Source organism: Sturnira hondurensis, unplaced genomic scaffold, assembly GCF_014824575.4.
Source record: "Sturnira hondurensis isolate 20B ecotype Veracruz unplaced genomic scaffold, ASM1482457v3 Scaffold0008640, whole genome shotgun sequence".
Taxonomy (NCBI): domain Eukaryota; kingdom Metazoa; phylum Chordata; class Mammalia; order Chiroptera; family Phyllostomidae; genus Sturnira; species Sturnira hondurensis.
Window position 1 is genome coordinate 6,244,384 of NW_028081271.1, and position 26,716 is coordinate 6,271,099.

The 26,716-nt window shown below is 43.0% G+C and overlaps 1 protein-coding gene across 4 annotated transcripts in view; it reads right to left on the reverse strand.

Annotated features, from left to right (window-relative positions):
• Window positions 1-26,039, reverse strand: part of SORBS2 (sorbin and SH3 domain containing 2) — a 184,609-nt gene extending 158,570 nt beyond the window's left edge. Inside the window, exons 1-2 of one of the 4 annotated variants that reach the window (XM_037055213.1) lie at window positions 25,644-26,039; window positions 25,460-25,541 (exon numbers count right to left, since the gene is read on the reverse strand). The gene's annotated coding sequence lies outside the window, so the exon portion shown is untranslated. Of the gene's footprint in view, window positions 1-2,545; window positions 2,574-25,459; window positions 25,599-25,643 lie in introns of those variants that run through there. The other 3 variants (XM_037055195.1, XM_037055196.1, XM_037055199.1) reach the window with 3 other exon arrangements.
• Window positions 26,040-26,716: the final 677 nt, after the last annotated feature.

Here is a 26,716-nt window from a genome sequence, read left to right on the forward strand (position 1 = left end):
GAACACATACATTCTGAGAACTCTTCAGAGCTGTTTGAATTTTTCCCCCAAGAGAACGCAGAGTTCTCAATTGATTCCTCATCACTTCCTCTTATTTGAGAGGATCTCAGCAGGAAGGAAGGGAGTACAGTTTTCCCATGAATACTGTTTTCTAGGTTACATTTTTACCCCCCTGAAATCCTTTGAAAAGTGAGTTGCGCTATAAATGTTTGAAGGCTTTGGCGGCCCCCGTCAGTGTGGTAGCATTGTCTAATATTCCAGGAGAACAATGTGTCCTTCTCTTAGATATTGTAGTGCTCAGGGAGAGGCAGCAAGACCGCCTGAAACACTGGCGAGAGTTTCAAAGACGTATTGAAAAGGCCATCAGATTCTCGTCCGATAGAGGCTAAGGGAATCAGATAATGCTGTGTAAAGGAAGAGGCGGGCCCCTGAAGTCAGCCATGAGGAATGCAAAGCGAAGGCTTACGTGAAGTGTAGGAACATCTTCTAGGCTGGACTGTGTCCACCACACAAAACAAAATGAAACATATGCAACAAAAATGATGATGCCTGGAAGCATTGCGCACTTAGTGTCGGCCACATGGCCTGTAGGAGGAGCCTCCGTCTGCTGAGAGCAAAATGAGGAATAGATGCTCTTGGGATGGGAAACAGCCCAGGGATTCCAGGTGCAGTCTGCAGGCCCCCATGCTGCTGCCCTGGGGCACAAGGCCGAGGAACTGGGCTGAAAAGCCTTCCTCACTCTAAGGTCCACACCTTTGCTTGGACGTGTGTAAATTACAGCAGGCATTCCCCCCAATCTACACCCGCCTGCCCACCCAGTAAGGTGTGGTCATTCGAAAGTTGTCAAATCATATGCCCAAGAATGTGTACAACATATTACTGATGTGAAGCAAATGTTTTTCTGACTGGGATTTGTGCCGTGAGGCACTGGACGTCACCAAATAAGGTGGTAATCTTGGTGAACACTTAAAGAACTACTATCGGATGCTAGAGATGATACAGAAATAACCTCTTAAAACCTTTGTTAAAACTCTCTTTTCTAGTGAAAGCGTTTGTTTTTAAACATACCATCTGAGCCCCATAAGCATTAAAAAGTGGCCCTGCTGGTTTACATAACCATGACTCAGCTCTTCTTGATCTTTCTATTCCATTAAAATTGAGTATATGCCACAGTTGCTAGATATGGTATCAAAGTCTTTAAGATAAGCTTTCTTAAGGAGGCCTGTTTAAGGCTCTACATGATCGGGCATCTTCTCACACTTCCACCCACTCCTCCCAACCTTTCTTCTCCTTCCAGTTCTTACAGCCTCTCTGGTCTTCTCTCGGTTCCTGGGATGGGCCACACTCAGGGTCCTCATGAGCACTCTTACCTCTTGCTGGAATGCCTTTCACGCTCAGCAGTTACTGCTGTGCCTCCTACAACCCTCAGCTGAAGTGTCCTTTTCTCAGGAAGAGCTTTTCTGATCTAGCCAAGGTCAAGGTCAAGGTCAAGCTTTTTTTGGTTTGTTTTTATTGCTTTAAACTCTTGATACATCAAATTCTTCATTCCCTGGAGGCTCAAACTCTGTTGCATTTCTGAGTGGCTGATTCGCGTATGTCTCCTCTATCATCCTGTGAGCTGCTATTTCCCTTTCCATAGTACATATTCCCCACATGTGTGTTTGTGCCTGGCATGCAGTAAGTACTCAATATGTATTCGTTGAATAGATGAATGATTAAATAAGTTCTGCAGAAGGCATTTAGCAATACACAATGACACATTTGTTATATATGTGTCAGAACTTGTAAAATCGGTATTTTCTCCTGTAAAAACCAAAAAAAGCCCAATGTATTCTAACTAAGCAGCTGTTCCAACTAAGAGGACTCTGAAATATACGGCTTAGTTGCTACATACTCGGTTTAAAGCTGTCCTAGGGGCCAATGCCACTTGTTTGCTCCTCAGGATTCAGCGCATTCTATTATCTTAATAATGTGTAAAATTTTCTAAAATAGATTGGAAATGAATCAGGGCACAGGCCTCAGACGGCAAGCCCCAGAGCGTTTTCACAAGCATGTAGTGCTCTCTTAGAGTGAATTCACCCCTCAGCTGCGGCTCCTGGTAAAAAATGCTTCTGATGGAGTTGTTGGGAGAAGTATGTATTTGTCTGTGTGTTGCTAGACAGTTGTGCCACCTGGGTCTCTGCAAGGCACATCTGATATTGTTGATAAGATACTTGATAAGCAGACAGACATGAAGTATTGTACCAACAGTGCTGCTACCTGGTCAGTCCATTGTCATTCCTGGGGCATGAAACCCTTTTTCTGTCCTTCCTGTGTGTTACTTATCACCATCCAGTGATTTACGGGACCCTGACTGAGAAGCTGGGACACCTGTGATCTTGTTCTCTGGTGACACGCCACGCGGCCTCAACAGGAGAGGAAATGAGAGCTTTCTGTGGCCGAAGCTACAGAGCAAGAGGCAGAGGCTGGGGCCGGCCTTTGCCCTGTTGTTCTGGAAGAGGCTGTGTAAACTCTTTCACCCCGAGCAGAGNAACAGTGCTGCTACCTGGTCAGTCCATTGTCATTCCTGGGGCATGAAACCCTTTTTCTGTCCTTCCTGTGTGTTACTTATCACCATCCAGTGATTTACGGGACCCTGACTGAGAAGCTGGGACACCTGTGATCTTGTTCTCTGGTGACACGCCACGTGGCCTCAACAGGAGAGGAAATGAGAGCTTTCTGTGGCCGAAGCTACAGAGCAAGAGGCAGAGGCTGGGGCCAGCCTTTGCCCTGTTGTTCTGGAAGAGGCTGTGTAAACTCTTTCACCCCGAGCAGAGGGATGCTTGTTACAGCTTATGAATGGTTGACGATGCACTATTTGCACTAGTTGTTATAAATCTGGAAAACACTTTGAAGTCGCCAAGGCGCCCCATGAAATACATCTTTGCTGAGGCGTTCAAAAAATGAACTAATGAACCCAACAATCAGTACACATTTCCATCGTTACTATGACCACAAGTGTAAATTTCGCACCCATAAATAAGACACAAAATCTTACAACAGTGTCCTTGCAGCTCAGACATGGAGGATGAATAAAGGGCAATAAGGAATCGATCGACATTCAAAGGTTTAGAGGGAAGTGTAGATTCATTATATCAAATGCATAAGAAAAACTTCCTCCCAAATGTATGCAGGCTGGAAACGAGTTAATAGGTTCTGTTCCACACCTACGGTGAGTCCCGAGTTGGGAACAGATGTGGCTCCAACACCGATCCCCTCGGTGTCAGGTGGCCAGGTGAGACCCAGGATGGCCGGAGCTCCTGGGCCAGTCACCCCTGGCTATGAGCCGCCACACTTGTGTGCCTCCCTGGACCTACAGGTATTCTCACTTTTATTGTGCCAGATACAGGGAGCTTGGGGAAGGAAGGCTCTGCCCGGCAAGGCCAACCTCCTAAAAACAGCAATACGCGTCTTAGTCACAAAGGGAAGTACAAGAGAGAACACGGTATGGGAGAGGCCTGTTAGAATTGTCAAGAAACGAGTAATGATATTTCAGTTTTACCAAAAAAGTGGTGGTGGTGGGGGGATGGTGGGAATCTCTGTAGGTACTCGGGGCTGGACTGGTCCTCAGTGGAAGGTGCCAGAGAGCCAATCCTGTGAGCCACCCGGGCTACACCCCCTTCTTCTCAGCAAGTATTTCTATGAGGATCCCATTCGATTGAAGTTTCTCAGTGATACAGTGAAGTCACTATTTCCACCCTTATTACTCTTTAAAAAAACAAGACAATATCTAACAGAGTTGTGGCAGACACTGCTGTCTGCCTATTAAGGGCCCACTTTTGCTTTGATCTTTGCTGTAGACTCTGCCTTTCTGAAAACCCACCTTCTCCCAACTCCCCTGCAGTTTGTTCTGGCTAAGAAACCACAGGCGAGAGGCTCCCCCCCCCGCCCCCCAGTGACAACAGNCCCCCCCCCCCCCAGTGACAACAGAACGCCCTTTGCCCTTTGCCCTTTTACCCAGTTGATGGAAACGGCAGATGCCTTCCTGGGAGGCAGATGCCGAGGAAGAGGAGGCAGAGTTAAGCACACTCAGGGATTCTCGATGGTTGAGGCGAACCCGCCCCTGCCTTGGTCAAATGGCTGTCTTAAGAAAACCTGTTTCTTAAAGCTGGGAAAGTGCCTGACACAACCACCCAAGAACCACTTCGTCATATCTGCCTGTCTGGAAGACTGTTGTAGACTGTTGGGCCTGCCCTAAAGATATCGTGTAAGAGACAGTTCCAGGGGTTTTGAAAGCACTTCTGGACGATAACCACTAGCTTTGCAACAGTTGGGCATTCAGCTTCAGGCCCATTGTCATTTCCTAAGGGGGTGAAAAGTGCCGTGAAAACCAGAGCCCTTGTGTTCCAAGCCCTGGGAGCTGCATCGTTTGAATTTTTCTGGCNATTACTATGACCACAAGTGTAAATTTCGCACCCATAAATAAGACACAAAATCTTACAACAGTGTCCTTGCAGCTCAGACATGGAGGATGAATAAAGGGCAATAAGGAATCGATCGACATTCAAAGGTTTAGAGGGAAGTGTAGATTCATTATATCAAATGCATAAGAAAAACTTCCTCCCAAATGTATGCAGGCTGGAAACGAGTTAATAGGTTCTGTTCCACACCTACGGTGAGTCCCGAGTTGGGAACAGATGTGGCTCCAACACCGATCCCCTCGGTGTCAGGTGGCCAGGTGAGACCCAGGATGGCCGGAGCTCCTGGGCCAGTCACCCCTGGCTATGAGCCGCCACACTTGTGTGCCTCCCTGGACCTACAGGTATTCTCACTTTTATTGTGCCAGATACAGGGAGCTTGGGGAAGGAAGGCTCTGCCCGGCAAGGCCAACCTCCTAAAAACAGCAATACGCGTCTTAGTCACAAAGGGAAGTACAAGAGAGAACACGGTATGGGAGAGGCCTGTTAGAATTGTCAAGAAACGAGTAATGATATTTCAGTTTTACCAAAAAAGTGGTGGTGGTGGGGGGATGGTGGGAATCTCTGTAGGTACTCGGGGCTGGACTGGTCCTCAGTGGAAGGTGCCAGAGAGCCAATCCTGTGAGCCACCCGGGCTACACCCCCTTCTTCTCAGCAAGTATTTCTATGAGGATCCCATTCGATTGAAGTTTCTCAGTGATACAGTGAAGTCACTATTTCCACCCTTATTACTCTTTAAAAAAACAAGACAATATCTAACAGAGTTGTGGCAGACACTGCTGTCTGCCTATTAAGGGCCCACTTTCGCTTTGATCTTTGCTGTAGACTCTGCCTTTCTGAAAACCCACCTTCTCCCAACTCCCCTGTAGTTTGTTCTGGCTAAGAAACCACAGGCGAGAGGCTCCCCCCCCCGCCCCCCAGTGACAACAGAACGCCCTTTGCCCTTTTACCCAGTTGATGGAAACGGCAGATGCCTTCCTGGGAGGCAGATGCCGAGGGAGAGGAGGCAGAGTTAAGCACACTCAGGGATTCTCGATGGTTGAGGCGAACCCGCCCCTGCCTTGGTCAAATGGCTGTCTTAAGAAAACATGTTTCTTAAAGCTGGGAAAGTGCCTGACACAACCATCCAAGAACCACTTCATCACATCTGCCTGTCTGGAAGACTGTTGTAGACTGTTGGGCCTACCCTAAAGATATCGTGTAAGAGACAGTTCCAGGGGTTTTGAAAGCACTTCTGGACGATAACCACTAGCTTTGCAACAGTTGGGCATTCAGCTTCAGGCCCATTGTCATTTCCTAAGGGGGTGAAAAGTGCCGTGAAAACCAGAGCCCTTGTGTTCCAAGCCCTGGGAGCTGCATCGTTTGAATTTTTCTGGCTCTAAATATAGTCAAGTAGTTGGTTCCTTTTTCCTAAAACTAACATTTAATGATCGGTGATACCAAGAGGAGTAAAAACATAGTAATAATGTACAGGAAATATAAAACAGGAACCCATTGTTTATCCTGTTCTCGGTGCGCATGGCCAGAGAGCATTGTTTGGGAACCTTTGAATGGGGTCACCACAGTGGAGTTTACTGGGCTTTTTAAAGCTTCCATTGAATGCGGGAATTTGTCTTTGTTAGAGAACGTGATTTTGCAAGGCTGGTCAAGGCTAGCCATGTATCGAGTTGGAATATTAAATAACCTTTAAAATTTCCACTGAATGATTTCTTAAAATGGTATATGTGTTCAGAGGTGGAGGTATGTTGGATTAGGAAGTCAATAACTTTCCACTTTTAAATCCAATGAAAGACACATGCAAATGAGCAAATTACTTTAAGCATAGTTCGTGTGTTATGGCTTCTGATGAAGTGCCATACATTGAAGAAATGACTATAAGTCAGAATACAGTTCATTTTGTAAGAGGTGGTTAGGAACAAGTAGTTTGCCTTTCTGTCCATACTGGCCAAGCGCATAATGATTGAGAACAGGGTTCTGGAGGCCGATGGGCACCCTGGAATCTGACTCGGCTGCCTCCAGCTGTGTGGCTCATCCGAGTCTCCTCGGGCTCCAGGTTTCTTGTTAACAAAGTAAGAATCCTAGCCTGTGGCTGTTAGGAGGAGGGAATGCGTTAATGTATGCAAAGCTCTTTGAGTGACTCCTGCTGTGCAGTGGGCACTAATTATGGTGGGTCATTGCTGCTCTTAGCATTATCTCATTGGTGCACAACACATGTAGTTAAAAGTATGGGTTTCCGGAACAAACAGTCCTCAGTTAATTTTTCTGGCTCTGTCTCTTATTTGGCGCCATCCCTGAGTCTCGCCTTCCTCATCTGAAAAATGGGCATATCCATGACATTGGAGCCTCAGCAAGAGGATTGAAGGGTGTGATGCGTAGTGACCACACCTAGCACATGGTACTCGTTAGTGATTTTTAGAAATCAGGTAGAAAAAATATTCTTTGGAAATATGTTCATTGATCTTTGCAAAGATATGTACTTTGCTGATGGGGATAATGAAATGGATTGGACAAGTGTAGATATTGAATTTAATCCCCTTATGCTTTATTTTAGAGAACTCACATTCAGAGTTTTTATGGGCTTTTTAAATTTAAATTTTTTAAATAAGCTTTCATGGAATTGTCAAGGAACAGGACTAAGAAAGTTCCCATCTCTGCTAATGACTTTGTCTGTGGTTGACCTTAACAGCCTCTTTGAAGTAACAACATTATTATCAGCTTATTTTCTGAGTGCAGGAAGGTTGAAAAAGAAAGATAATTGGTATTAAAAGGAAGGACCTGGAGGAAGCAGGGGAGGCTTGATTTGTACGCCTCTGTGACTATCTGTTATTCCCTGAGAAAGTTGGAGGAACAGTTTATAACCCTATTCATTTTTGTGGCAAACAAACACTAACCTTTATCCATTAACTACAGTTATAACAAACGATAATTGAAGTAGGAGTGTCCCTTAACTAGGGCAAGAATTACATGGCAGGAAAAAAGAATCGAGGCTTTGGAATCCAGCAGAGCTGACCTCAGGGGTCGGCTCCCCAGTGGCCGGCCCTCAAGTCTGTCGGAGCCTTGACTTTGTCCTCGATAAAGTACAGACTCCACCACCTGCCTTTGGCGGGGTGGGGGGCGGGTGGCGGTGCTTTTGAGAGATTTAAATGAGACTGCGTGAAAAGCAGAAACCAGGTCAAGTGCCTGTTATAGAGGAGGGTTGGCTATATTGTTGTTGCTCTTTACCTGTCTTTGCTTACTAGACTGCAGGCTCCTTGAGGCCGGACACCCTTTAAAGACACAGTTAGAGCCAGTCGCTAGCCCAGCGTCTGGCTGCTAGGACATACTCAGTGCGTACATGTTGAACACAACAAGACGGGGCTGCCCTGCATGGAAAACCACAACCGCCACACAAAGGCAGAGAAGGCTTGACTCATTTCAGTGAAAACAGCTGAGAGAGACAGGCTTGGACAGGGTGGACTGATGTTCTGAGGAACAGACTTCAGTACAAAGTAAGTAGAAGACGTTGGCCTCACATGACGCATTGAGGAGGGAAAGTCCAGGTGTAGAGGGCACAGAAGGCGGGTCACGGTGATCAGGGTGCTACCCGAGGGGATGAGCAATAGTATCTTTAAATGGGGCTATTTTTATATATCCCCTAAGTTTTCTTCCTTTGGAGAAAGGTGGTAATGTCTTTCGGCCTGTGATTTCTGTTAACGCTGTGTCACTTCTTTAATTCACAGGAAATTTTATATGAAACTCAGGTCTTCTGACTGGTCTCCGAGGCTCCCCCACACCCAACTCACATACATTCTCTCTTCCCCGCACAGGCGAGTGTCTGCGCCTTGGGGATTCAGAGGTTTTTATGCCCAAATCCAGAGCTGCCGAGTTAAGAGGAGCAGATTTAAGGTGTTGGTTTTACCCTAGGCCCCCATCTCCCGCACTGCCACAATTTGATAGAGTTTGGAGACTTTCAGTACTGATTTTGGCTTCTCCCACCTCTTACCTTTCTTTTCACCCAAAATCATAACAGGAAGGAATATGACAAAACCTACCTAATTGTTCCCTTTACACTTAGAAAATTGGGGTGCAGAGGATCACTTTATAGAAAAGCCATTAATCATTATAACCGGAGTCTGAGAAATGTTGTTCCAGGGTTGGGGGGCACTGGTGGTGAAAGGGCATGTGCAGTATCCACAGCATATTCTGTTGCAGTAGGTCCCAGACGGGATTGAGCACGCCCGCCAGGTCCTAGGGCTCTGGACCAGCAGCACCGGTTACAATAGCACCCACCACCGCTCTCTTTTGCTAGGAGCAACTCTGATGGGAACTTGCTATTCAACCCCCCCCCCCACCCCCGATGAACTCAACAGGAGGTAAATACTACCCACAATAGTAGACTCATTTAGGTATCAGGTGATGGCTTCCACTGCAGCAAAATAGGTTTTTAGAGAGAAAAGAAAATGGACACAAATAATAGAGAAGATGAGAGTTGCATTAATTTTCGCAAGAAGGGATTTAGGGCAGGGGGAAGAAATTAATACACTAAAGAGAAAATCAGTACAATTTGGAGCTTCAAAGTTCACTATCAGGTACATTTTAATTGAGACACTCGAGTAGAATAAAGTGATCTCACAATTAATTATCAAAGGGGAATAACACCGTTTAGGATAATTAGAAAAATGGCTCAAAAATGAGATAATTCTCAGGGAGAAATTATTTTCATTAATGCAGGGATTGCTTAATCAAACTTTCCTAAAAAAATAGGCACCCACGGCTGAGTTCATTTTATAACATTATATCGCGATGCACTTATTTGGCAAGCTTTACAATTTCACCCTGTAATGAATGCCACCTGCAAAGACAGATAAAGAGGACTGCATTGAGGTCACCTTTAGATTTGCACACACCGTGTCGGGTAAGAGAAGGAGGCATTGGAAGGGCCCTAACGAAAGGTGCCATCCCCGCGGCCAAACCTGAGCTATAACTTGCAGCCACTCTGCCATCCCGTAACGCGAACTCTGTTTTCGTGTTACCGATGGAGATCTATCCGCTTGGCCTCCTTTTAAAAGCCTTGCGCACATTTGACCACGCCTTGGAGAGTCCAAATTGAACTTCTGCACCACGTTCTATTTTGGGTAACTACAGAGGTGCTGGAAATTTTGAGCAGTAACAAACACCCCAACCCACTAACTAAGGAACCCGAGCTGGCCCATCCTTGGCTCCGGATTTCAGAGCACAGCAGCCTGGGCTCCGATTATTCTTCAGGCTGTGGGACGTGCAGGTTTAGACCGGGGTAGGTCATCTTTGTTGCGATGACTTTGTTCTTCCAGTGAATATAATATTCCTCTCCCCCCGCTTTCACTCTTAAACTTCAGCTTAAGTTCCATTTCTTAACCTTAATTTCGTGCTGCCTTGCGAGGATTACTAGATACTTTCACTGCCTTCTCTGTACCCAGAACCGACTCTGTAGAGAACCCGTTCTCATTCATCACAGTTTCTGTTACCTGGATCCAAATGACGTATAAAGATGCCCACGCTGAAGTTATTAAAAATATAATCATAGTACTTTCATTTAGTAGTCCAAATGTAATTTTTCCACTCAGTTATATGTTACATGTATAATAATTATGTATTATATAATTATACAAATATATTAATTGCATTCATATAAGGTATATTTATACATATAAACCACTTATGAATTGTTTAATTTATGACATAAAGTCACACGTTTATTTACAAAGTCATCTCTGCTTTTGTTTTTAAAAAGTAAATTTATGTGGTACCATTAGGGTACGTTAGTTTCTTACAACAGAGTCATTCAAGGTTCTTACAACAGAATTGTCTCAATTTTTAATGCAAGATTTCCTTACACTCCTTTTTAAGTATTAAAAATTCTTGAAAAATGTACTGGGTGAGGGATGGTTATGTAATTTTGCCGCTATTCTTGCTCCTCAGCCATCTTCCCACTGTCTTAGTGTGTTTGGAAGTCAGTTTTGAACTTGAAGTTTCTTTATGCATATAAATACACGTACACTCTTGCACTGTTTCCAAATCAAAGTGAGCAGCTTCTCCTGGGCTATGCTTGCCATTTCTGTTTCAACAAGAAACAATATAGCTTCTGTGGTGAAAAGGTTTATGAATGGTGCTAATTTCTAAGCTGATGAAACATGGCTCTAGTTTCACAGGCTTGGAGGAGATAGGAGATTTGGGGTCTTATTTCTCATTACTTATCTCCACTTACTGCTTCAGTAGTTATGTTAACTGGGCTCCAAGAGGAACTAGCCTTGGGGTACGATGTAAAACAGAAAAACAATGAGGTAAGTAAATCAGTCTATTAACACGTACTGATTAGTGCCCAGAGTCACACACAAAGACACATTTAAGTTAAAAGAGTCCCGATTCTCACCTTACACGATAATCACCGTGGCTGAACAAGGAAAATAAATGTATCTTTGTCGTTTCATCTGTTGGATATGTGCTAATAGTTTTGTCCAAAATAGATACGGACCATAAATGTCGGGAATTATTACCAGATACCTGAGTAACTATACCCAAGGAGCTGAGAGAGTCTAAAACGGAAATTGTTTCAGTTTTGACAAAGAGTCAAGAAATCTGTGGACTCATTACTTAACTCTATTCATTTGCACAGCTGCACTCATACAGGGTCTCTTCACATAAAAGAATCTTTAACATGTTGATGTGAAGGATGTTAACAACTAACTTTATGAATTTAGGGCTCAGTCAAGATTCCCTGCTCCTATTTTCCTGAAACGAGCCACTTTTGCTAAGGCGGCATTGACTGTGTCATGGGAATTGCTTTTCTCCTCCTCAGCACGTGAAGGGAAAAAAGAATGAATCGCGGTTCCCAGTTATACATAGTCCACCATGCCTGTCCTCCGAAGCAAATTGAACACTGAGTTGAAGGCCATGAGTACAGGGGAAAGGTAATAAAAGATAATCAACGTGCTTTTGAGAGCATGGCAGTGTGCTACTGGTAATGATGTTTTATTAAAATGGCGTTTCCCATGAACACCTTTGAAGGTTTTTGTAAGTACTAATCCTGAACACTGTGCTCATTTTCAGTACAACTCGAACACTAAATCTGTTTCCATTAGAAGGAGTGCATCTTTGCCACAGGCCACAGTTCATTACCGTCCAACGGGATGCTTAAACTCACCACCTACATAAGAACAAAATAGGGGAAATGAGTGCCGTGACCGTTTAAGAAATTTCATATATTCGTGAGTTGGGCAATGCAGCCTCATACAAAGTGTAAGCAGAGCTGGAGAGTGTGAGCCCCCTGAGGGCAGGAATTTCTGTTGTGCTCAAATAGTTCAGCGCCTAGCTCTTAGTAAAGCTTACCCCCTGCTGGTGAAAAGGGAGTTGGGGGTTACCGGGCGAATGAAGTCCAGCCAGGTGGGCTGCGTCATGTATACAGGGGATGTTGTCTTTGAGGATGATCTCTTGAATTTCTCATTTCTTTTTTTTCTAATTGTAAGTACCTTGGGTGATCTCCTTCACCTTGTCTGTTAGGACGTACCCATGAGACAGAATTTAATGTAAACATCAGTGCTCATACTTTGTGCTGTGGGTCCTACGAGGCACTCCTGTTAGAATGTGAAAAAACAAGGTTGTTCCCTTCCCACCCCACCCCCCGCCAAATACATGCTCTCAGAGTGGCCACTTTTTTTTTTTTTTTAAGATCAAAGTGCAATTGTTAACAAAGGAAAACTGTTCTTCAGTTACAGAGCCACAAGACGCTTAACGCTTTTCGAACTTCAGTTGAACTGTTTTGGGTTCCAAAGTAGAATGAATCATCCCTCACGCAGAGCAAAAGCCATTTCTTCCCGTAAACACCAGGCCCACGAAGTGGGGCTCAGAGGCTTGAGTTGGCAGTGACCAGTTTTCCTGGGGGGGCACCTTCCAAGACACCCCCTGAATTACAGTGGGGATGAATGACTACAGTAAAAAGGAGTTGATAAAACATTTATATCCAGGGATTTTGTTTTGTTTTCAATTTCTATTGCTCAGTAGCGTAAGAACGTTATAATTAGATCTGTAAACTCGATGGGTGCCATGCAAAAGTTCCTTGGTACTCATTGGTATGCACCTCCTTATTCCAAAATGCTCATAACTTAAAGTAGAGTTGGAAAATGTGGACAAGCAAAAAAGAAGAAAATCACCCACAATCTTATCACGAAGAAATAATCCTTATTGACCACCTAGGTTGTCTTTCCCCTACCTCTTTTTTATCATCATGCTCTTTCTGGTCTTTGAGAATAAAGAAATATGATGTGGTATTATAAATAAATGTTTCCAGAGGGCACCAAACGAAACTGTAGAGAGGCTGAGAAAATGGGAGTTAAACCATTTTCTTCCGGTGGCTAGTAGTTCCCACAAATGGGCGGTCTAGAAAAATGTTAGCACGCAGGGTTTGGAATCTGGCCGACCTGAGTTGAATCCTACCTTCCTCACATGCACGGCCCTGTCTCACTTCTCAGAGCTCATTTCCTCTTCTATAAAACGAGAATAATGCCCTCGTCGGAGTGCTTTTGTGAACAGTCAATGAGAGGTATTTGAAGAATTTGGCGAGCTGCCTGACCCAGTACGCATTCGATGAATTGCAGCCATTATTATTATTTATAAGAATACTTACGGTTATTTTGCATCCTTAACTAAACTTGTAGGTCAACGCCATGTAACATGAAGATTAATTTTAGATCAGCCCAAAAGACATAATTAAAGCAAGTAAGTCTATTGGAGAAAGATCATATAATGTGTTCTTAAGCAAGTACTTTAGGATTGAAGGATTAATTAAAATTCTTCTCTATTAACATTGTAAATGGCAGGATGGCTGTTTGCAGTTAGCATCTTTACAAACAGTGACCTCCCCCATTCTATCCTAATGTCGTGTTTGTAGTTAATACTCTACATAATTTACAACCCAGAGATTGGTTTGCCTTAGTCTGATATAATTCACTCAAGATCAAAAGGTACCGAAGTATGTTAGACTCTTCTTAGAAGTTTGAGTTTTAGGTTAAACCTCAAGTTTAACTGTGTGATCAGTGAAAGCCTGGTGGGTTTTTATATTAATAAGGTTTAAAATTATTTATCTATGGGGGACATTAATTTTTATTTTGTATAGTTTTTGCTCTGGGCCCACTCAAGCTTCATTATGTCGATACCTTCGGGATATTCCCATTTCTCTTCCATCCCAAGAGGTTCTTACTGAGGGCATAGGTGTCCTTTATTGAGAGCCAGTTATGTGCGAGGCATGGTTGTATGCACTTTGCACAAGTTATTTCATATTACAGAACAAATAGTTCTATAACCTAGGCACAACATCTTCATTTCTCACAGGTACCAAACCTGTGGCTGAAAGACGTTAAGTCACATGCTCCGGAAAGCCAGGTCCACACCTGGACCTCACTCTACAGGTCCCCGCTGGCCCCCGCCCTGTCTGACGCCTCCTTTCCTGCAAAATCAGAGGGACATTCATGTAGAATTGGAGGAGCCTTGATTTTGACAAGGCCCATATCAAGGGAAAATCAGTTATGGGTTTCAGTACATTAGAAAGTAATTCACACTTCCTGTTTTGAAAGAAAAAACACATTTACTGACTTTTGAAACTAAGCAAACCAAGAATAAATAACATCTATAATTTGGATTTTTACAATAATCTATAAAACAATGACATTAGGCTGGTGAGATAGGTCAGGGAAAGGAGGCGAAGCAGAGGGGAGAAGAGGAAGATGGAAACTAGACCAGAGAAAGGGGATGCGTGGGGTGCACTGGCATTTACGAGTGTCTGGAGCCACATCGGTGCTTGGTGCTAGTCAATATTTTCATGTGTAACATACTACAGGGAAAGTCCGACATTGATCATTAAATCTGATGACCAGTTCATACTTTTAAGGTAGGGAGAGTTCCATTCACCGAAAGCCACAAACACAAAAATCCAAGTTATGTGCCTTCAAACATCAGCCCGGAACTAGACCTGCAGGAGCACAGCCAGACCCTCGGCTATTCCAGATACCGGAGGGACGTCCAAGTTCCATGCCCTGGGTCTAGCTCCGCTACCCCTTCCTCAGCCTTTTGACTTCCGTGCTCTCTTACCATGGGAAGGGGAGGGAGGAAGGGAGTTTTCGAGATGGGAGAATGATAATGAGAAGCTGCCACGTCCCTACCAGGTTGGGGTTCCTGTGTGTGCCCTCCACATGAAGCAGGGTTCGGGTGACAGTGTTAGGGTGTGACTGAGGTCCTGCCCATGTGGAGGGTGGGGGAAGGGTACTGCAGGGTTCATGCACCCCAAGGACCTCAGCCTGGGGCGAAGCTGCTTTGCCTCCTGCAACAAGGGTGGCTGCCAGTAATGAGGATGACACCTCCCACTAGTTCAGAACCGTCAACTGTCTTATTAAATACATCGAGTTTGAGCCACAAAGGGCAAGAGTGTTCATGTGTAATGCAAGTAATCCAAGTTAGGTGCAGTGTTGGCTTCATGGGCCTATGACCTGAGCATTTGCCCCTGACCTTGTGCTTGGAAAGGACCAGGTACTGGGTCTAAGACTCTGCAATCATCTTGAAATGGTCAATGATCTTTGAATAAGGGGTTCCCCATTTTCATCTTGAACTGGGTTCTGTATTTTATACAGCAGTTTCTGGTTAGATAAAAGTTCAACATAGATGATCAGTGTCTCTCGAAATTTCTGAGATGCCAATCTCAACTCCCGCATCTTTAAAAAACAGACCAAGGTCAAGAACAGTTGTGATAAGTCCTCCCTCTCTCCTGCTACCACACAAGCTTTCTTCATGCCCCCCTTCCTTCCCTGTACCTTCAAAGATGACCTTTATCTTGGTCACTCATAAAGAGACGTGTCCTACACAGGCTCAAAGGCCTAGAGGTCTGCTGCCCAATATGGTGTCATCAGCCACAGGGGGCCACCTGAGCCCCTGAAATGCGACTGGCTCAAAGTGAGACACTGCGAGTGTCCAGACACACTGTGGACACACCCACACCCACAAAGAATGCAAAGTAAATCATTACTATTTTTTATACTGATTGCTTACTGAAATTGTAATATTTTGGATATATTGGGTTATACAAAATAGGTTATAAAAATTGATGTCTTCTGTTTACCTATTTCACATAGCTACTAGAACATTTAAAATTATATTTATGGCTTGAATTTTCAGCTTAAATTATATTTCTATCAGCCTTTCTAGACCCCCCCTTTCCTTTTTAAACCATATTTTGAACTATGTTTTCTCCATGTCCCACCGGCCTCTCCACCTCAAAAGTCTCAAACCCATCTCACTATCTTCTCTGTCGAACATGCTGTTTCAGAGCTTACTTTCCCAAGACAGAAACTTGCTGATCAGACTATACCCTGCTGCCACCCCCAAATGAATACCGAGTTCTATGGGTTCTATCTTCATAATCTCTCCTGATTCCAGCACTTTCTCCCTAGACTATTGTCCTGTCCTAGTGGAAGCCTTCAAACTTCCTGTCACTTGCACTCTTCTGCTCCGTGACATCCTTGAAATTCGTCTTGCCCCAGCTCAGACATCATCTTACCCAGCAAAGATGTTTTGTCCTGGAAATCTTAGGATGTCACTTTCCATGGCTTCTCATCTAACTGAGTGCGACACAGTGACGCCACAGCCCAGCTCTGGTCTGCTTGCCCGCGGTTACTTTCTATCTCTCCATAGTGGCGCCTGCTACCCAACCACGCCCCATGACTCTCAGTCCCGAGAACACCTCTGCCTCTGAACTTCAGCACATGCCGTTCCCTGGGCACAGTGACTCAGCACATCTCACCACGAGCACCCACACATTCTCGGCCCCCAAAGAGCTCCTCAGTGAGGCCCGGGGGCTCCTTGAGCAGAGCGGCTCCTGTGCGTGTCGCCCCTCTCTGTTCATGCGACACCACCCTGAAGTAGAACCAGCCTCCTGTACGACGGCGTGGCAGGCCCTGTTTTGGATGCAGCCCAGACCGTCAGGCTTGTGACTGACCCACGGTAATCCTGGCTGAACAGATGCCTCACCCTTTCCTCCCTGCCCACCACTTCGATTCACGCCTGTGTTCCTCTTGCCTGCGGTATGGAAACTGTCTTTCTACAACCATTTCTTGTTCTCTTCATTTCATCTGATATACTGGTACCAGTTATATTTTTCCTCCCACACAAATAGCAACAGGACTTCTCCCCACTTAAAGGAACTCCAATGTTCTCTTTGCTTGAACAATCCAAACTACTTAGCATGAGTGAGTCTGCTCCTGACAAGGGTGACAACAATAGGTGTGGCTACCTTTCCTTCGGTGTTGGTGGTTTGCCAGGTGCTGTGCCAATCATTTAGGATCAGCCCCTGTAATCCTAGCGATGATCCTCAAGGGTGGGTGCTATTCTGTCCCCTCTCTAGGCAGTGACACAGCTCCAGAGAGAGGCCGAGGGAACTGGCCCCAAGATTCACGGAGCAACCACAGAGCTATCAGATACCATTGGAAAGGGGATGGCCAGCTACCTGCCTTTAACAGAGCAGCAATTGAGACACCAGTCTTTAAAAGCCTGGGAGAAGCAGGGCCACAGAACACGTCAGTGGATGGTCAAACTCCTCTCCAGGAAAGGGTGATGCCAGATGTCCTCACCCGCTTGGCAGTTAGATCCTGGTTCTTGTGCATTTGTTGGGCCAAAGTTTGATGGTATTCTTAGAATCATTTGTCATGTGGCATTCCATGCACCGGATGAAATTATGATTTTAGTTCCCCAAAGATCACGCTGGCCGATTAACAATCTGACCTTTGGGGTCTCGATATGACATTTCTTAATGTTAAGCATTGAGATCATTCTGCTTTGTAGGCCAGATAAAATACTCTTACTCTCTGAAATGCATCGGAGAGCGTGCATACAGCTTTCTCTGAAAATGCTTTACTTTTGGTGGAAAATCACAAAATATGAATTTCAAATGAATACTTTTCCTAATTTCTACTGAACTCAATGCTCTTGTGGTCGATGAGCCTGTCCAATCACAAATGTGTGGAGGACCAGGGTTCTCCTCGGTCCCGGCTGGGAACCCCGTCCTCTGCTCACGGGCGCCGTCTGGACCCCAGAGACCCGGCACCTCTTCGCCCGGGCTGGGTTAGAAGCAGCTGTCATAAAACGGCCGAGGAGTCGGGGAAGGAGGCAGCTCATGAATGGAGCATTCCCCAGGAAACTCACTTTTATGATCAGAACGTTTCAGTTCTTGACCACCGCAAAGTTAAATATCAGTGCCAAAGAGAGCGAACCAGAGTTTTGATGGCGTGTTTTTCCCATGTCATTCCAAGGGAAGCTTCAGTTTAGAGTTTAAAATGATCGGGATGTGCTAATCTACCACGTAATAATAAACAGGTCAGGTGGAATTATTTTACCAGAGAACCGCCAACCTGAGGCCCTGAAAGGACGCTTGGGACATCGGGTTGAAAGGAAGGGGGTTTTCAAACTAAACTAGATTATTTATGACTTTCATTATCATTTGCTTTTATTTATAAAATGAAGGAGAGGGAATGCTCTGCTACCAATAAATCTAAATTTTAATTTAAAATATATTAAAAACACTTTGGGCGCTCCAGAAGGGAGGTTTTTTAATTCAAGAAAGAAGTCATATAATTATATAAATCAGTTATGTTAGTCTTACAAAATTAAATCTATGATAGAGAAGAAGTCAGTGATATAATTCACTGTGAGGCCACATATCGTATGAAAAGTTATGTTTCTAAATAAAATCAGTCTCAAAGAATTCAGGATATATTACCAGTCATCTGAATTATTGACTGAAGAAAGCTTATTTCCCAAAACAGATACATTTTCAACAAATGAATAATAGGTTTTCCGGTACAGGAGACAACTATGCTTTTCCACATATTTATAGCTTTTGTGATGGTCAGGAATAACTAATATAGAGTTGTTCGGGAGATTAAATTCCGGGGAAAATGTCTAGAGAAGTTAAAATGAGCCAGGTCATTTTTGCTGAGGAAGTCTGATGAGCTTAGAAGGATTTCTCTGGAATTGAGCTTAGTGTTGTACGTGAAAAGCATACTAACCCAAACCAAAAAACTGTAACAAAACAAACAAATATTTAAGGATGTGTGGGCTGCATTGATTTTCTCACGGTGAAGGTTACATGGAATCACATATAGTTTATAATATTACTTTGCGTCCATCTCTTTTCCTGGGTGTGAATTTTATTTGTCAGCATTTGATACAGCAGCCTTCTTGGGCTGATGATCCAGCCGCCCCTCGCTGACTCTTGGCTGCACCCATGACAAGATGAGAGGGGTAAAAACAGAAATTAGACACTATTGGTCTCTCACAGAGTTTACTTTCACACAGAAAGATCAGGCGCGTAGAAAAACTTCATTAAAATTAGATAAAAGATAAGATAATGTACGAGTGGTGAGAGAGAGTCTAAGAAGAAGCAAGTAAATTTGTTGTTCATTAAATCTTTCTTTGGGAAATGATTTAACATCACATGGGATATTTCTGGAGAATTCCCGTTAGAATGTCTTTCAAAGTTTTGTGATTTCCCAAATCCTGTATTAAAAGTCAATTAATGTAAAGTTCTAGGGATAGTAGCTAACACAGAGTAAACTTGATGTCCTTTGTTATTATCAATATCTTTTGGATTGAAGAAAATGAATAACTTTTTCTTGCATTTATGAAAACCTAGTTGTCAGGTTTTTATTGTTTTCTTGAGTTTAATCAGAAGCAGACATTTCTCTCGACCATATAAGGTTTTCTAGCTTATAGTGCTTTTAACTCACAAAGATCTTGCAGATTGATGCTTTTTTCCTATCCTGAATTCTCTGTTTAATTATATTCTACAGACTTAAAATGAAGGTCTTAAATTTTGTAACTCTAGGTTTAAATTTTTCTATTGTATACTTTTTTCTTAAAAAAGAAAAATTTAACTCATCAGTGTTCATCCCAGTCCTCGCTGAATGTGACTGTGACTAGAGGCTTTAAGAAAGTTGAGTAGAAATCAGTTTTTCTTCGCATCTGAATCATTCAGTAAGTTGCTAGCTTCTGGAAATATTCCTGCTTAATAATATTGTTAAAATCAAGTGCCTCTGAGCTATATTTGATATGTTTTTAAATAATAGCATTGTCTAATTTGTGTCTGTTTTTCTTCTGATTTCAAGAAACCATAAAAGCTTGTAAATTATCATTTTATCTCTAAATCCAAGCAGCCTGTTCTAACCAGCGTGTTCGTATTAGCGAACACAGGGATTCACTAGGGAAAGGCCTGATTACCGCGAGCCGTTGGTTCATTTAACGAACACTGACTGAATAGATAATATATTGACCTGCTGGTTGAGCGCTTACAGTGTTCCCACTCCTGTGCTCAGAAAGCAAGCTGAGTTTTCCCTGTTGCTCTCGTCCTGCTGAAGCAGCACGCAACTTTTCCTGTCCTCTGGCCTGTCGCCACCCTCGTGACCTTCCTCTTCCTAACCTGGTTCAAGCCGGAGCTGGAGGTATACTAAAGAACACAGCTACTCATATTGTTCCAGAACACCTAAGTGGTCAGTTTTTATCTTCACTCCTAGCCATGCTATGCTGTATAAGTTTCCAAAGCTAGGTATTGGGAAGCAGGATCTTTGAAAATTCACTTATCCCCACAGACACAGAGCACTTCTAGACTGCAGGTAGACATGTATATTGGAAAGATGAAGTGTACTTTTTAAAGAAGGTGCTCAAACTGTTCCCCAGATAACAGCAAAGAGCAGCTGAAGTTATGACCTAATCTCTTTTCCTTTGTTAACTTGAGCACAGACAAGTGAAATCATTGAGTGTGAAGGCATCTTGATAATCTACAAAATAGCTCGCTTTTAAGCAACCAAGTGTTGCTTTCTAAAACTTTCTTTGGTTAATACTGTAAAGGGTAGGGAGTCCTTACAAGGCACTCAGATCTGATACTAGTGCTGTTCAAAGAGGCAGGGGTGGCTGATGCGCTGATGGGTGGAGGATGGACGATGCCCTACAGTCAAAAGCTGACGCAGGTTTCTTTTATCAAGGGGGCTGCTTTCTCTGCCCGCTCAGAGGACCACGTGCCTCTGAAGAAGCTAACAGCCTTTGACCAGAAGTAGATAGAGGGACCACAGCATCTTAGAGGAGGACAAAATAAACATTTATGTTGATGCGTTTTCTCCAATATAGCAGATAATCCCTTCGATTGTATCATTTGCATTTTTTTTCTGTGCGTGGAAAAAAACCTGCTCTTCTTCATCCTGCTTGTACTCCAGGGATTTCTACAAGTGGTGCACGGCTAGAGGCCCATTTGTGCTCTAGTTTTGGGGATTCCTTGTGGCTGATCCTTAAGACCACAGTCATCTCTAATGGGTGCTGAATGGAGTAGAACAGAAGATTTGGTGCCCGGGAGGTTCACACTGCCCCTCACGTTCAGCTGTTCCTGAAAAAATTTACTAGGACAAGAAAGCCCGAAAGAATGATTTCTATACTGATTGCTAACTCTCTTACTTAAAGCAGTGGAAACAATTCATCAAAAGAAAGTATGTTTAATATGCAATTTTGACCAACTATGAAAAACTGTCTCACAGGAGAAAGAGAAGAATTGAATATCCAGGTGAAATTTTAAGAAAGCAAAGATTTGAAAAGTAGGCTATATATAGTTCAAAAAAACCCCTCAAATATCACAGAAATTTTCAAATAATGTTCTTTACTAAAAATAAATTTCCCTTAAATTATAGCATGAATATACAAATTACTTAGGAATTGTAATGAGAATAATGCTAAATTTGATTTGTTTTGTTTTGAGGTAAAAAAAAATGTTCACTGAAAACCCCTGGTTAAATTCAGGAAGAGTGAAAACTTTCTGGATTTTTTTGCTCAAATAATGGTATTTAAAGGTGCAGAATTAATGCTGGATCTGAGCATACCTGACCTGAGTGGGGAAGAGGGGCTCACTGTCTTTTTGGGCTATCGTGAGTATACTTCTGTTTTTCAGACTAGGGGACAGCAAAGTGTCGCACTGGCTCACGTAGCCATGGTGTGCTGCCAGGACTCAAGGTACAGACCTGTCTTTGCTGAATCTTTGTCATTTATTCAAGTAAGATCATGTCGATTGAAGTTAAGCCAGAATGAGATTCTTGTCTGTCAATATTTAGAACTCAGTAGTTCCACCAGCATTTCCTAAATGTACACCAATGAATATACAAATTACTTAGGAATTGTAATGAGAATAATGCTAAATTTGATGCAATTTCCAGCATTATAGCTAAATGTACACCACTTTCTCAGAATTGATGTGGGTCAAAAGATTTTGAAAATCTCCATGTAATTTTTCACAGTGATATTTTAGAATTTAGTGGACATATCCACAATTGCATTGCTAGTTTGAGAAACATTTAGAAAATTATCTAAAACAATCATATAATACCTCATTATCAAATGCAACAAGAGCATATATTTCATTTGAATATAAAATATGTAATACTATACAACTTAGACTCTCAAAATATATAACTTACTTAAAGTATAAGATATTTAAAATAATGCAGAAATACTATAAAGTATATTTTCTAGAATCTAATAACTATGTATAATTTAAAATGATTGATTAAAATGATTAGTCTTTAAGATGAACAGAACCAATTTCAACTGCAGTTACTTTTTATTTAGCATGCTGTATATTAAAATTAGCTGGAAAATAGCCAAAATAAACAGTTAAAGAAAGTATGATAACTAAGAGATGCTATTTATCTTATTTTTCCTCTACATGTCAGTGCTAGAATATGTGAAAATATGTATAAATAGGAATTTAAGTGATTTCCTAAACACTTGTTTTTTAATTCCAAACACTTGGATATTTTAAACTTCTTAGTCTGATCCATCCTTATTTTTGATTGCAGCATTGTGGCAATTTTTCTATAAAAAGCTATAGAAATTTAAGCTGATTAAAAAAATAACAGTCATACCATCGAATAGCAAAAACACGTAGGAAGTCTCCATAGCTACACGTATATCTGTATATAGAGAGTTACTGAGAGGAACTCAAGGTGTAGTGCAGTATAATGTAACTAGTGATTACCAGTAACCTTTTGGGTCTATTTAGGAAAATTAAAAGAACTTCTATGATTATAGACTTTATTTCAATGACTTGGTCTCTTTCTGGTTCACGAGTTCTACTTTATTCTGGCTTCACTATGAAAAACAATTCCATAAGTATCTCTGTGATAATCAGCTATTAACTGTCATCAATTCAACATTAATTTTAAATAGTCTGATTTTAGAGATTTCTAATAGGGATAACTTGCTATATCCCTATTTTCCCCTGCAAATTTCATAATAACTATAAACAAAAAAGCAGCATCTTCTAGATAACAAAGCTCTCAAGCTGTTTTGCTTAAAACTTACATGTTGCAAAATTTTCCCTCAGAGAATTCTGATATAGGACATTTATAGCTGTTTTTCAAATTGTGACCCTAAAGTCATATTTTCGTATCAAGCACACGTAAGCCTCATGGCTGTTTATACATGTTTTGACTTTTCTCTGATGAAAGACAGTATAATAGATAATAGAACTTCTATTTCAAGATCAAGCCTGCAGTTACAGTAACTGGCGAGACAGCAGTGAAGTCCGAGGTTACCAGTACATGCCTGAATGCCAAGTTCTGGACATTGGACAAAGTACACACAGACATCAAGAGCACGCTGGGAGCCCTTGGGCAGAGACATATGCAGTGCAGTCCAGTGGACGGACTGCAGACAGAAGATGAAGATGAGCTGAAGGGGAAGGCGGGGAAGTGTCTGGGGAGACAGGCGAGCTGGATTACGAAGCATGCGGGAACTTCAGGGAGAAAACCCCCAGAGCAGCTCAGCGGAAGATTGGTGTGGTGCGTTTGGGGAATTACACAGAATTTGACATTGCTGGTGGGTGAGTTGGCAAGTGGCAGAAAAAGAGGGTAGATAAACAGACAGAAGCCAAGATGCAAAGTCTTGAATTATAGGGCTCGTATCTCTGCACTGGGTTCTGAAAGTTGTTGAATTAGTAACTGTGTTGCTATATTATGCACGAGCAGACTTCAAATGCTAATCTTTCATACCATGTCACCTTGAGAGGTTATTAATGTAGAAGAATAACCCAGGGGTGAAGTTTGTGTGTCCTGCGGCAGGCAGGTGTGCCTGGGGACTTCCTCACCTCGTACTTCCAAAACTCCCGAAAGAAGAGCTTGTTTTTCCTGCTGCAGGTCTTTACCCTCTGTTAATTCTGAGAACTCTTTCTGCAGCGTAAAGCTCCGAAGGGAATGCAGGTGGGGTTTCATTCCCTTATCACCACCATTTTGGGGGCTGATACTTTTATTTGTAGAATTTGTCTCAAAACTAAGTCATTTTACTCAGCTTTTTTTTTGTTTAAAGTTGAACCTAAGCACAATACACTGCCTTTGCTTCTCCACCTCATGCCCTCCACTGTTTCATACACCCAAAGAGGCATATTCCTGTTTGTTCTCCTGGTGAAACACTTGGCCATGATTCCCTGGACTGAGATTTGCTGGTTTGTGTCTTTCTATGTTGAGCCTTGGTGACACTTAGAACAGAAATTTGGAAAATTTTTTGCCCTGTGCTTTATAATTCTCTTACCTTAGGGCATACTGACAAATCTGTGACCTAGGTGATGTGTGCTCACATGTAGCAATGAAAATTATATTATTATACTTAAAATTAAAAGGCGCCTCTCATTGTCACTCATATCTTGGGAAAAATAGCAAATAAAAATATTTCTTAGAAGTACATCTAAGATGTACTATTTATTATTTATTTTATATTTTGTGGTAGACTCAATCTTTAGTAGGGGCTTTTATTAAAAATTTTCAACCCAATATTTTTCTTTATATATTTTCAATAGCAAAGTAAACAATCTGATGTTCCTGGCAGACCAAAAATAGACGTGTTTTGGGTAAACGCGAAATGCTACTGAAACAGAATTTCATCATTATTTGCTCATTTCCTTACCCAGGGTTTTGATTTGACTGACCAATTTCAATTCACAGGAACATCTTTGTTCCGACGAGACCACATATCAGAGAAATACTCACTCAGGGGTAATTCCTACTGTTCAAAGTCTGAGCTCTCACACCATAGCAACTGACAGCAAATATCACCACAAATACTAAGAGCCCGACATTTGGAGGAGGTACGTGCTGTTTTTGGTTTCACTCTCTATCTCTGAAACCAATCTGCTTGTGAGAAAAACCGAGCAATAAAAGAAGTTTTACCACCACGGACCGAAGCTGTGCTTGAATTCAATGTGCAGATTTCACTCCCTTTCTTTCCCGGGATTCCCAGCCCGGGACGCACAATGGGGGTGTTGTGCTCTGGGCCAGCCTGGTGCGCCTGATCCTTGGGAAGGACGCGTGAGCACCTACACTGTTTGCTGTACCACCGCCCCCAACCAAATCGCACAGCACTCCGAGACTCCCAGTTCAGAAGGAGAAAGTGCAAAATGCACCGGCTATTATGTTCTACATACGGAACGGAATTCCTTCAGTTAAAAGTCTACCTAGGTGTGTTGAGAGTTAACTACATCAATGCCGAGGCTTAAAGAGAAATGCTTCACAGTTTTCACGCCTCTGATTTTCCACATAATTCTTTCAATATTTGAGAACGTGTAGTTTATAAAAGAGTCCATTGTTTGTGGGAGAGAAATGTGGTTGGCTGTGAGGACTATCCAGAACGACAAGCCATTAATGGTTTGTTAAAATGGTAAATACTTATTGAAACCCCCGAGGCATGTTAGTGATGTTTTTTTTTTGTTTGTTCTATCATAGGATTTCTAGGACCTAAACTCCCTGAAACAAGACTGTGCCTCTGACACTAATTTGTGGAAGTCTGTGTGTGTGTGTGTGTGTGTGTGTGTGTGTACATGTGTACTTGGTGAATCGGATAACATGAGGTGTATAAATGTTTGAGGTTAAGTTTTGCCCGAGTTATTGATTCTGCTGTGCTTTAAGAAAGGCAGAAAAGCTTACCTTGGCCAGTCCAGTGGCACCCAGGGGCCTCCTTCTCCTCCGCGGCCTCAGCGTGCGGGCAGGTGCTCTCTGAGCCAACAATCTGTGAACAGGAAGCAGGTAAACCTGAGTGCGTCCGCCTGGGTTCCAGTCCAGTGCCCAGCGGCGCCTACGCGCGCGCGCACACACACACACACACACACACCTGCTTCTCCAGCCCTGCCGCTGTCAGGCAGCAGCCGTGCACAGCACCCCTGTGTGTGTTCGCAGACGCTGACACCGTCCTCGCGGGTCACTAGTTTTCAGCCTAAGCAGCTAGAGAGCTGCGGAGATAATGTTGCAGCGAAGGCTTGCCTTCCCAAGACAAAACCCTTTTCTGCTGTCTGATAGCAGATATGCAGCATTATCTCGCTGCATTCCAGTTTCTCAAATCAGCTCCTGGGGACAGCCGTCCGCAGCCTGCCAGGCGTGCTTGGCTCTAATCATTGTATACTAACATGCCCATCGCCCCTCTCTTCTCTGAATAGAGATTTAAAAAATGCCTCTTGCAGGGCAACTAACGCCCAGCAGAATATGCCATTGCCACACTGTTTTCCATAAATAAAATGGCTGGTCCTCTCGGCGCTGCTGCAGACAGCGCATTGGGTTCCACCGGCTTTGCGTAGTCATGGCAACAGCCAACAGCCAGCCTAGACAGCAGGCATGGCTGGTCATGTGCAGCGCACGGACACGGCTTGTTCATTTCTTTTCATCAAACTCATCATTTTTTTTTCTTTAGGAGGGGAGCTTCTGTTCTCTTTCTAAATATTTCACCGGTAGTACAAATGCTCTCTGACTTTGCTGCTTTCGAGACGAACTTACATTGTAGGAGCCAGGGCTACATGTGAAACTCAGAAAGGGAAGCCCTGCTCCATAGATAGATGCGGTCCCTTCAGGCTAATAATATGCAAATCACTGTAGAGACACTAATGGGAACCATTGTCAAAACAGGTACCGCCTTCAGGTCCTAGGATAAGCCTCACGGAGAGTGACAAATGCGGGCAGTTTTACTTTTACGTTTTTTAAACGGCAATCCTGCAGCCACTTACTGAAACAAAGCACTACTCATTATATGTGGCCAATATAACAATCAAAGCAGATGCACTATATTAATAGATGTTACAGATGGATTCCATTGATCTATTTTAACACATTTTGCATCGCAGGATGAAAAGCAGAATTTTAAGAACGCCTATTGTCTTCTATTGCACAAAATGATTCTCTAACTCCATGATAATT